Source organism: Bombus bifarius, unplaced genomic scaffold, assembly GCF_011952205.1.
Source record: "Bombus bifarius isolate JDL3187 unplaced genomic scaffold, Bbif_JDL3187 scf7180000009832, whole genome shotgun sequence".
NCBI classification, from domain to species: Eukaryota; Metazoa; Arthropoda; class Insecta; order Hymenoptera; family Apidae; genus Bombus; species Bombus bifarius.
Window position 1 is genome coordinate 1,167,780 of NW_022885363.1, and position 11,041 is coordinate 1,178,820.

An 11,041-nucleotide genomic window follows, 5' to 3' on the forward strand; every position below is an offset into this window, starting at 1 on the left:
TTTTAAAATGAAAGTTGAAGATATATTAGCATTAAATGTAATAAAATGTACTGTTAAGAGTATGTTTATATTATTTATTTATTTATTTCAAAATGAAAGTTGAAGATATACTAGCATTAAATGTAATAGATAGTACTGTTAAGAGTATGTTTACTTCATTTATTTATTTATTTTAAAATGAAAGTTGCAGATATAGTAGCATTAAATGTAATAGATAGTACTGTTAAGAGTATGTTTATATTATTTACTTATTTATTTATTTTAAAATGCAAGTTGAAGATATATTAGCATTAAATGTAATAAAATGTACTGTTAAGAGTATGTTTACTTCATTTATTTATTTATTTTAAAATGAAAGTTGAAGATATAGTAGCATTAAATATAATAGATAGTACTGTTAAGAGTATGTTTACTTTATTTATTTATTTATTTCAAAATGAAAGTTGAAGATATAGTAGCATTAAATGTAATAAAAAGTACTGTTAAGAGTATGTTTATATTATTTATTTATTTATTTTAAAATGAAAGTTGAAGATATATTAGCATTAAATGTAATAAAATGTACTGTTAAGAGTATGTTTACTTTATTTATTTATTTATTTATTTCAAAATGAAAGTTGAAGATATAGTAGCATTAAATGTAATAGATAGTACTGTTAAGAGTATGTTTATATTATTTATTTATTTATTTTAAAATGAAAGTTGAAGATATATTAGCATTAAATGTAATAAAATGTACTGTTAAGAGTATGTTTATATTATTTATTTATTTATTTCAAAATGAAAGTTGAAGATATACTAGCATTAAATGTAATAGATAGTACTGTTAAGAGTATGTTTACTTCATTTATTTATTTATTTTAAAATGAAAGTTGCAGATATAGTAGCATTAAATGTAATAGATAGTACTGTTAAGAGTATGTTTATATTATTTACTTATTTATTTATTTTAAAATGCAAGTTGAAGATATATTAGCATTAAATGTAATAAAATGTACTGTTAAGAGTATGTTTACTTCATTTATTTATTTATTTCAAAATGAAAGTTGAAGATATACTAGCATTAAATGTAATAAAATGTACTGTTAAGAGTATGCTTATATTATTTATTTATTTATTTTAAAATGAAAGTTGAAGATATATTAGCATTAAATGTAATAAAATGTACTGTTAAGAGTATGTTTACTTCATTTATTTATTTATTTCAAAATGAAGGTTGAAGATATAGTAGCATTAAATGTAATAAAAAGCACTGTTAAGAGTATGTTTACTTTATTTATTTATTTCAAAATGAAAGTTGAAGATATAGTAGCATTAAATGTAATAAAATGTACTGTTAAGAGTATGTTTACTTTATTTATTTATTTATTTTAAAATGAAAGTTGAAGATATAGTAGCATTAAATATAATAGATGGTACTGTTAAGAGTATGTTTACTTTATTTATTTATTTATTTCAAAATGAAGGTTGAAGATATAGTAGCATTAAATGTAATAGATAGTACTGTTAAGAGTATGTTTACTTCATTTATTTATTTATTTAAAATGAAAGTTGCAGATATAGTAGCATTAAATGTAATAGATAGTACTGTTAAGAGTATGTTTATATTATTTACTTATTTATTTATTTTAAAATGCAAGTTGAAGATATATTAGCATTAAATGTAATAAAATGTACTGTTAAGAGTATGTTTACTTCATTTATTTATTTATTTTAAAATGAAAGTTGAAGATATAGTAGCATTAAATATAATAGATAGTACTGTTAAGAGTATGTTTACTTTATTTATTTATTTATTTTAAAATGAAAGTTGAAGATATAGTAGCATTAAATGTAATAAAATGTACTGTTAAGAGTATGTTTATATTATTTATTTATTTATTTTAAAATGAAAGTTGAAGATATATTAGCATTAAATGTAATAAAATGTACTGTTAAGAGTATGTTTACTTTATTTATTTATTTATTTATTTCAAAATGAAAGTTGAAGATATAGTAGCATTAAATGTAATAGATAGTACTGTTAAGAGTATGTTTATATTATTTACTTATTTATTTATTTTAAAATGCAAGTTGAAGATATAGTAGCATTAAATATAATAGATAGTACTGTTAAGAGTATGTTTACTTCATTTATTTATTTATTTTAAAATGAAAGTTGAAGATATAGTAGCATTAAATATAATAGATAGTACTGTTAAGAGTATGTTTACTTTATTTATTTATTTATTTCAAAATGAAGGTTGAAGATATAGTAGCATTAAATGTAATAGATAGTACTGTTAAGAGTATGTTTACTTTATTTATTTATTTATTTCAAAATGAAAGTTGAAGATATAGTAGCATTAAATGTAATAGAAAGTACTGTTAAGAGTATGTTTATATTATTTATTTACTTATTTTAAAATGAAAGTTGAAGATATAGTAGCATTAAATGTAATAAAATGTACTGTTAAGAGTATGTTTACTTCATTTATTTATTTATTTTAAAATGAAAGTTGAAGATATAGTAGCATTAAATATAATAGATGGTACTGTTAAGAGTATGTTTACTTTATTTATTTATTTCAAAATGAAAGTTGAAGATATAGTAGCATTAAATGTAATAAAAAGCACTGTTAAGAGTATGTTTACTTTATTTATTTATTTCAAAATGAAAGTTGAAGATATAGTAGCATTAAATGTAATAAAATGTACTGTTAGGAGTATGTTTACTTTATTTATTTATTTATTTTAAAATGAAAGTTGAAGATATAGTAGCATTAAATATAATAAATGGTACTGTTATGAGTATGTTTACTTCATTTATTTATTTATTTTAAAATGAAAGTTGAAGATATAGTAGCATTAAATATAATAGATGGTACTGTTAAGAGTATGTTTACTTCATTTATTTATTTATTTCAAAATGAAAGTTGAAGATATAGTAGCATTAAATGTAATAAAAAGCACTGTTAAAAGTATGTTTACTTTATTTATTTATTTATTTTAAAATGAAAGTTGAAGATATAGTAGCATTAAATGTAATAAAAAGTACTGTTAAGAGTATGTTTATATTATTTATTTATTTATTTTAAAATGAAAGTTGAAGATATATTAGCATTAAATGTAATAAAATGTACTGTTAAGAGTATGTTTATATTATTTATTTATTTATTTTAAAATGAAAGTTGAAGATATATTAGCATTAAATGTAATAAAATGTACTGTTAAGAGTATGTTTACTTTCTTTATTTATTTATTTATTTCAAAATGAAAGTTGAAGATATAGTAGCATTAAATGTAATAGATAGTACTGTTAAGAGTATGTTTATATTATTTACTTATTTATTTATTTTAAAATGCAAGTTGAAGATATAGTAGCATTAAATATAATAGATAGTACTGTTAAGAGTATCTTTACTTCATTTATTTATTTATTTTAAAATGAAAGTTGAAGATATAGTAGCATTAAATATAATAGATAGTACTGTTAAGAGTATGTTTACTTTATTTATTTATTTATTTCAAAATGAAAGTTGAAGATATAGTAGCATTAAATGTAATAAAAAGTACTGTTAAGAGTATGTTTATATTATCTATTTATTTATTTTAAAATGAAAGTTGAAGATATAGTAGCATTAAATGTAATAAAATGTACTGTTAAGAGTATGTTTACTTTATTTATTTATTTATTTATTTCAAAATGAAAGTTGAAGATATAGTAGCATTAAATGTAATAAAAAGTACTGTTAAGAATATGTTTACTTTATTTATTTATTTATTTCAAAATGAAAGTTGAAGATATAGTAACATTAAATGTAATAGATGGTACTGTTAAGAGTATGTTTATATTATTTATTTATTTATTTTAAAATGAAAGTTGAAGATATAGTAGCATTAAATGTAATAAAAAACACTGTTAAGAGTATGTTTACTTTATTTATTTATTTATTTTAAAATGAAAGTTGAAGATATAGTAGCATTAAATGTAAAAGATAGTACTGTTAAGAGTATGTTTACTTCATTTATTTATTTATTTTAAAATGAAAGTTGAAGATATAGTAGCATTAAATATAATAGATAGTACTGTTAAGAGTATGTTTACTTTATTTATTTATTTATTTTAAAATGAAAGTTGAAGATATAGTAGCATTAAATGTAATAAAATGTACTGTTAAGAGTATGTTTACTTCATTTATTTATTTATTTCAAAATGAAGGTTGAAGATATAGTAGCATTAAATGTAATAAAAAGCACTGTTAAGAGTATGTTTACTTCATTTATTTATTTATTTCAAAATGAAAGTTGAAGATATAGTAGCATTAAATGTAATAGATAGTACTGTTAAGAGTATGTTTACTTTATTTATTTATTTATTTCAAAATGAAGGTTGAAGATATAGTAGCATTAAATGTAATAGATAGTATTGTTAAGAGTATGTTTACTTTATTTATTTATTTATTTCAAAATGAAAGTTGAAGATATAGTAGCATTAAATGTAATAGAAAGTACTGTTAAGAGTATGTTTATATTATTTATTTACTTATTTTAAAATGAAAGTTGAAGATATAGTAGCATTAAATGTAATAAGATGTACTGTTAAGAGTATGTTCACTTCATTTATTTATTTATTTTAAAATGAAAGTTGAAGATATAGTAGCATTAAATATAATAGATGGTACTGTTAAGAGTATGTTTACTTTATTTATTTATTTCAAAATGAAAGTTGAAGATATAGTAGCATTAAATGTAATAAAAAGCACTGTTAAGAGTATGTTTACTTTATTTATTTATTTCAAAATGAAAGTTGAAGATATAGTAGCATTAAATGTAATAAAATGTACTGTTAGGAGTATGTTTACTTTATTTATTTATTTATTTTAAAATGAAAGTTGAAGATATAGTAGCATTAAATATAATAAATGGTACTGTTAAGAGTATGTTTACTTTATTTATTTATTTACTTCAAAATGAAGGTTGAAGATATAGTAGCATTAAATGTAATAGATAGTACTGTTAAGAGTATGTTTACTTTATTTATTTATTTATTTTAAAATGAAAGTTGAAGATATAGTAGCATTAAATGTAATAAAAAACACTGTTAAGAATATGTTTACTTTATTTATTTATTTATTTTAAAATGAAAGTTGAAGATATAGTAGCATTAAATGTAATAAAAAGTACTGTTAAGAGTATGTTTATATTATTTATTTATTTATTTTAAAATGAAAGTTGAAGATATATTAGCATTAAATGTAATAAAATGTACTGTTAAGAGTATGTTTATATTATTTATTTATTTATTTTAAAATGAAAGTTGAAGATATATTAGCATTAAATGTAATAGATAGTACTGTTAAGAGTATGTTTACTTTATTTATTTATTTATTTCAAAATGAAGGTTGAAGATATAGTAGCATTAAATGTAATAGATAGTACTGTTAAGAGTATGTTTACTTTATTTATTTATTTATTTCAAAATGAAAGTTGAAGATATAGTAGCATTAAATGTAATAGAAAGTACTGTTAAGAGTATGTTTATATTATTTATTTACTTATTTTAAAATGAAAGTTGAAGATATAGTAGCATTAAATGTAATAAAATGTACTGTTAAGAGTATGTTTACTTCATTTATTTATTTATTTTAAAATGAAAGTTGAAGATATAGTAGCATTAAATATAATAGATGGTACTGTTAAGAGTATGTTTACTTCATTTATTTATTTATTTCAAAATGAAAGTTGAAGATATAGTAGCATTAAATGTAATAAAAAGCACTGTTAAAAGTATGTTTACTTTATTTATTTATTTATTTCAAAATGAAAGTTGAAGATATAGTAGCATTAAATGTAATAAAAAGCACTGTTAAGAGTATGTTTACTTTATTTATTTATTTATTTCAAAATGAAAGTTGAAGATATAGTAGCATTAAATGTAATAAAAAGTACTGTTAAGAGTATGTTTACTTTATTTATTTATTTATTTCAAAATGAAAGTTGAAGATATAATAGCATTAAATGTAATAGAAAGTACTGTTAAGAGTATGTTTGCTTTGAATTCAATGAAAAGATGTTATGACAAGATAAGGGATGTGAAATGCAACATTATAGAGGCTGTGAATATGTATAATAACTCTGTCACATGTCAGATACCGCAACGAGACTACGAAAGTAGAATATCATCTGGAGTAGGCAATATTTCTTATTGTAAATAAAAATACAATATCTTTGAAAGCAAAGCATGCGACAAGACGAAGAATAAAGTTATTCCGATGGTGAAACAGTAGCAAAGGCGGTTAGACATCAAGAGTGAGAATATTATATCACCTAAAGCAGACAGTATTTATTGTTCTATTATAAAATTATTAAATAGATAGTACATTTGTATTTTATGTGTGAAAGTGAGGGAGCGAAGTGCAAGACGGCCCAGGTATCCGTTGAAACAAAAGAGCAACTAGAAGAAAAAGAGCAAGCGAATGAGAGTGACTTCAGAGAGTAACCCACGTGTATAGCTAAACTATTTAATATGCAAATAAAGTTTAACTTTTTATTCTCTCCAAATTCTCTCCATACCTTAACAAAAATGATATAAATATATAAATGTATAATATAAAATATAAAATAATAAATAAATATAAATATCATATCTTTCAATCTAATACGAAAATGTTATCTAAAATTAAAACATACAAGACAAACGATGAAGTTATGGGTGCGACAGCAGTACAGCCCTGTCATAGCTCAAACAACATAAATCATTCAAACCAAACAGTATTCGCCGATAAATGAATCGAATGTCGACCGTATAACCCAGTTTTCACTATATTCTCCATCGTTGGCACATCGCGAGTAGAAACAGAGCATCGCCTCGCACCTTTTTATGATCCCTAATGTAAACGAAACCGGCTGAAACCGGCACAGGAATCCCAAAGGTGAGAGCCAGTCGTGCGACCGTCGAATACATAACTGTGCTATGTGGATATAATACAACTTGGTTTACTCAAATTTTGTATTTAGATAACATTTACATATCTCATTCTGTATCATGTTTGCAGTTTTCCGCGGTTTTTCTCCAATTTGTCTCAGATTTAAAAAAACTACAATTTTAAGAGTTATCTCGTGAAAAGAGGGATCCGTTGTACATTGCCACTGATCCACTTCGACGTATCGTAAATTCCAATCGTTCCAGGATCACAGAAAACAAATGAAATCTCTCGCGAACTACGAAACGGTACGGTATGGCATCGAGAAATCGAAGTTTCGTATGCAACGGGTTACACGCAAATCCCTAGCTGAAGCCCAAATCTGCGGCTTCTGAACATTAATAAAATATTTCAAGCCATACAGGTACGTTGCGCTTCGTGTGTGTCTCGTTGAGGATCAGAGGGCTAACTTGAGATAATTGAAATTTATATGGCTGTAGCCGAGATGATAAATAAGACAAAGATACCTAAAATTCTCTTGTTAGGGTTGTTATTAGGGTCGTTGATTATAGTATCGCCGCTGTATATTGCACCATTATACGAATAACTTATTACAGTGTAATTACCCTATACCTTAAATTTCTGATTTGAATGATTCTAGTTTGACAAAATATTATTGAAGCGACGAATAATCAAAGTGTAAATGAATTTGGAATTTGTATAAATCAATAGATTATTGCCATTTATTGCCATACACGTGTTTTTGTTGTACGACATTTTTGTATGATACATTAACTTGTATTCTAACTATGTAACTTAACTTCCTGTTTTATATTTTCTATTCTATGTATTTTTTGATACTGATTCTCATACTCTACTGTTTGAATTCTCTGTATGTCTATTTGAAACTGTGTTCAGCTCTATGAGTTTTTAAAATCATAGGAACAAAAGCATCCTACACTCCTCGTCAAAAAGATAACCCAGGTGTGCTATTTTTATTTTCTCAATGACGCGTGTAAAGTTTTTCGTCTGTAACGTATAATATCAAAACATTATGAGCTCAGAATATGCGGTTCGTTGAAAATAATTAAAAATATTATGAGGTTTAGTGTGTAACAAAAAAATTGTTTTATTTTAAGAACGAAATGATAACACATGTACAATAAGAAGATAATAACCAACATAAATTGTAACTAACAATAATTACTTATCAAACGTATATACTTATTTATTAATGGGTACATTCCCTTTATTTTCTTTTACTTCTATTGTACGATTTGGTATCGATTTATATAGTTTCTGGATGTAATTTTGACTTAACGTATCCCATTCGCGTACAATTGCACTTTTTAATTGTTGTACGTGTTGATACTGCTTTCCATTCGCGTATACGCCGTGAACAAGTTCTGCCCAGCAATTTTCAATAATATTAAGGTCCGGGGAGCGTGCAGGCCACGGCAAAATAGATATATTATTTTCATTAAAGTATGATTGGACCAATCTTGACGTGTGTACAGGTGCATTATCTTGTTGAAAGATGTAATCAGGTCCAGAAATGCGTTCTGCATGATTATTTATTTGTTCTTTGATTAAATTCATGTATCGGACACTATTCACTCTCCCATTGATGAACTTGATACTTGTCTTGCCGAAATAACCGATGCCGGCCCAAATCATCACGCTACCTCTTCCCATTTGTCGTCGAATTGCTGACATTGTCTCTTTTCTTGTGTCATGAAAATAATATTGGAACCCATTAGGACCATCCAAGTTGAATCTTTTTCATTTGAAAATAATACCCTTCCCCATTTCTTTTTCCAATGCGATCTTTCTTTTGCAAAGTGTAAACGTTCTACTTTGAGTTTCGTTTCTTTTTCAATTTTAGCCTCTTGATATTTTTGCAGGATGGTAGAACTCGACGAACACTTGAAACACTGGCACTAACACTAGATTTTTCCATTATTTGCTTCGTTGTTAACTGCGAGTTGGTAGCTACACGCAAAATTGCTCGCATATCACGATCGGATAACGATGACAGCCGACCGGTACTTTTCTTTTTGCCATAATCTTCAACATTTTTTAAGAAATTGTGTATTACTCTACGACTTCTTCTTATTACTTTCGATATTTTTGCTACTAATAACCGTTGCTGTTTTAGTTCCAGAATTTGCTTTTTGCAAACTCGTTTAATTTTTTTACGCGTCCCATATTTACAAATTTATATAATATTGTACTGTAATCCTTACTCGTTGATAGATCATGAACTTACTGAGCAATTTCTCAACATATTAACAGAGTATGTTATCATTTCGACCTTAGTACGGAACAGTTTTTCTTTGTTGTATACAAACATCTGCGACATTGTGACTTATTTCCAGCAAGCCGCACATTCTGAGCTCATAATGTTTTGATATTACACGTTACAGACGAAAAACTTTACACGTGTCATTGAGAAATTAAAGATAGCACACCTGGGTTATCTTTTTGACGAGCAGCGTATTATGAAGCTAGACAACAATTTGGTCAATTTCGTAAAAATTTCCACAAGGCTCTATCATTGGCATAAACTCTAACTATTAGATTTATGACAGAGTAATATATTATAGAGACATGGTAGAAATGAAAATTACAAAGATATCGCAGTTATAAAGATGCACGAAAATATATAGTATTTAAAATGTATTAAATCATTATTATATTAATCATATATTATTTAATTAGAATTATTTACTATCTGAGATAAACAATTATTTATACGAAGAAAATTGAATATTATCTGAACGTAGATAACTAGAACGTAGAACGTAAAACCTCTAAACTCATAAATTCACAAACTTTATAAATTAAATAAACTCTAACAGATTTATTCAAATGTTGCATCTGAAGGAACTAAATCCAAAATTCAATACTCGGGAACGCAATTAGCTTTCATTAGAAACATTTGACCGTTTCGTAGCAACGAAATTATCACGATAGTCTTGCATGCGGAGAAATATGATTTTGGTAGATGAGAGAAATTAATATGAGAGGAAGGGTGGTTAAATTTAGGAGAAACCGCAAATCAAGCCGGCCGCAAATCACACAGAAGGTAGACAGTGCGAAAAGAATGACATAATGTTCGAGAAAATGTGAGGCTCGTGCAACGATACATCGCGGTATATCGTGATTTAATGAAACGTTGCACAGCAACTTCCGGTGTGGCTGATGCAAGATTTTTGCTATTTGTCTGCAGTGTATCTTCCTTATTAATCTTTTGTCGCAGACTACATACAGTGCAGATTTTTTTTTTTTTATGAATCTTCTATTTTGAATTACATACTTGCTAAAATTATAAATAGTAATATTGAGTAAATAGAATTATTCTCATTTAGTCCATGTTCGACTAATCAATATCGTCTTTCATCGTTCATGTTCAAGATTTGACACGAAGATGGTATCCCACTGGGTGTAGCCACCCACATGGTAATCAAACAGCTAAAAAATTCTACCAAATGTCCAAACTGGACAAATTGTGAATGTAAAGAATTAAATAAAAAAAAAAATGTTCAAGATTTTGAATATATCATATCAGGATTTGTTATGTAAGATTATATACATAACAACTAAACTTGATAGGAAAATAAAGTTGTTTTGAATGAATGCATGTGTTCAATCGATTGACTTTTTATAGTTCACATAGATAAAAGAGGAACTAGCAAATTCTTTGAAGTCGAATATTTGAAATTCATAATACGCGTGATTCGTTCAGATTTCACGCGAATGTTATAATTAATTCTTCCTGTGAAAGGGGCTCATTAATATTTAATTCGGCTTTAGCTCCACTCGATCGGAATCCATAAAGTGGTCATTAATATTCAATTTGCAATCGCGACACTCCGTTACTCCGTTTCCGTTCCAAAGAGAGCGCAACGATTTCGAAATTATGACTTCGCTATTCTTCGCTATTCGTTTTTTTCTATATTTCAATCCTCAATTTATGTGAAATTTTAACCATAAATTTATTACAATATTATTTCTATATATTAAACTACTATTGTTTAAATTACTTTATTATTTTATTATTTATTATTGTACTATTGTTTAAATTATTCAAACAGGTTTACTTTAAATTATGTCATTGCTGTTATCTAAATAGT